Here is a 2,567-nt window from a genome sequence, read left to right as displayed (position 1 = left end):
GGGGGGGGTTGTGTTTTGTGTTGCTAGGCAGACCGACAAGGCTATTTTAGAAGTATAAAAATATAAAGCCATAGAGTCCATCCTTCAAAGCAGCCTTTTTCTCCAGAGGAACTGATCTCTGTTGTCTGGAGAGCAGTTATAATTCTGTAGGGTTGCCAACCTCCAGGTAGTTTGAGGTTTCCGTGTGCATTCCAACAGATTATATGACCTCCCTCAAGCTCCTGTGCATTATTTGATGTATGCTAATTATTTGATGTTGGTGTATTAATAATGTTTTGGTTTAGAATTAATCTCCCTTGCAGTTCTTTTCATACATATATCCCAATTTGGGTTTAACTTAGTTTTACTATTGAGCCACGTGCTGCCTTCTCAACAGTCTCCACTAGTTCCAGCATAGGTTATCCTCTTTGTTTCTAACCTCCAGGTAATAGCTGGAGATCTCCAGCTATTACAACTGATTTCCAGCCGATAGAGATCAGTTTAACTGGAGAATATTGTCGCTTTGGCAATTGGGCTCTATGGCATTGAAGTCCCTCCCCAAACCACCCCCCTCAGGCTTTGCCCCAAAATCCTCCCGCTGATGGCAAAGAGGGACCTGGCAACCCTATAATTCTGGGAGATCTCCAGCCTCCACCTGGAGGTTGGCAACCCTAGAAGTCAGGTCATTCATCCATCTTGGCCAGTACATTAATTGTCAGTGGCTTTTTAGTAGCTCAGGTATAGGTCAGCAGTTCTCTGATTCCATCCTTTCTGTTGATGCCCTTGAGCTCCCCTTATCACTGTCTTACCCTCCCTTCACTATGGAAATTACAGGAAGGATTCATAAATGAAGCTTTGGTGGGGGAGAGTGCTGCCAAGTCACATCTGATTTATGGTGACCCTGTAGGATTTTTGAGGCAAGACACACGAACAAAGGTGATTTGCAGTGTCATAACCCTGGTGTTCCTTGGTGGTTTCCCACCTGAGTGGTAACCAGGGCCAACCCTGCTTAGCTTCCAAAAGCTGAGAAGGTTAGGCTAGCCTGGGCCATCCAGGTCACTGTTAAACAAAACTGGTTTAATATCTCGAATGTATACATTGTTTACAAATGAAATACATTGGCAGTTTCGCCTGCTGGCAGTAGGCAAGCTGCATACCATTTTCCGCAGCTGCAACAGAACACCGTGCAGTTTTTTTAATGTGAAGTTGCGCTGGCATCAGTCTTCTGGGTGTGTTCCCCATCTGCTGGTATCTTTACCTCTTAATGACCAAGGGTTCAGTAGAGAGGTTGTTCCTATATGTTTACATTTGTAGCCATGCAAAGAAGTTCCTGGTGCAGTTTCTGGAAGGAACCAGGAAACCATTTTTGTTCTACTTCTCTGTTTTTGCAACCCGGTATTTACTCACATCCAGTTTCTAGTATAATTAGCCTGAAATCATTCTTTAGGCATTCAGCATCATATGTACTCCACAGTCATTTTTTCAATCAGAAACCAAAAGCAAACTGACAAGAGAAGCAATAATTTCTGTGATGTCCTAGAGGAAATAGAACCCAAAAATATATCACATTAAGCAAAATAGTGAAATTTTATTTTCATAAAATTTTGAATTATACAATGTTGTACAAAAGGTAGATTTATACTAATTTTTAAAACCAGTTCCAAGTTTCAAAAAATAACAATCAGGATGGTACCATGAAGAAAGTTTTACAAATTCACTTACATGTAGTTCTTGATTTTTATAAAATACTTTGTATTAAAGCAATGTATTTGAGGAAAGCCATTCAACAAACTAAATTAGAGTATACTTAGGGAATAATCCTAAACAGTTCACTTCAGAAGCAAGTCGTATGTTATTCAATAGGGCTTACTCATAAGAAATTCCCCCCTGAATTGCAGCTTTATTTAAACAGATTTTGGCCATGATCAAAATCTTATTCGTATATTCCATTGAAATATATATACAGCATTTATTTTCATGGAATGTAATAGACTGAGGTATACATTGATTTATGCTCCTGCCCAAATGGATTTATGAATCCATCTGTACAACATGTACTTTATGAGCTAGCATATCAATGTCAGTATCCTTAGACAAGCCATGACCATAAAGCAGCAATCTGTAATTCTGCAAACTTTTCTAGACAAATTGGCACTAAAATTGTGATATTCTGAACAGAAATGCACTTATCTTTACAGTTTTCTTTACAGAGAGTATCACTTTTAGCTATAAGGATATTTGACCAAAAGACTCGATTCAAGTAGATGAATATTAGAAAACATAAACCCCACAATGGTGGCTATTAAAGATGAATGCTGCCAAAGGCACTTTTGACTTCCCTGTTTCATCTTACTTTGACATATCAGTAGTGATATTACCAAAACTAGGAATTTACGGAGTCATTTCTGAAGATTCATAAAGAAATATACCGCTACACAGTCTTACCCTTTAATAAAAACTATGGCAAATACAATAAGAAGTGTAGTTATATCAATGCAAAATAAGTATTCAACATGAAAACACATTTTAATACAAAAATATATATACAAGTATAAATATAAAAATTACATACAAGTATAAATATATAA

The sequence above is a fragment of the Euleptes europaea genome, chromosome 9, assembly GCF_029931775.1.
Source record: "Euleptes europaea isolate rEulEur1 chromosome 9, rEulEur1.hap1, whole genome shotgun sequence".
NCBI classification, from domain to species: Eukaryota; Metazoa; Chordata; class Lepidosauria; order Squamata; family Sphaerodactylidae; genus Euleptes; species Euleptes europaea.
This window is presented reverse-complemented; position numbering follows the sequence as displayed.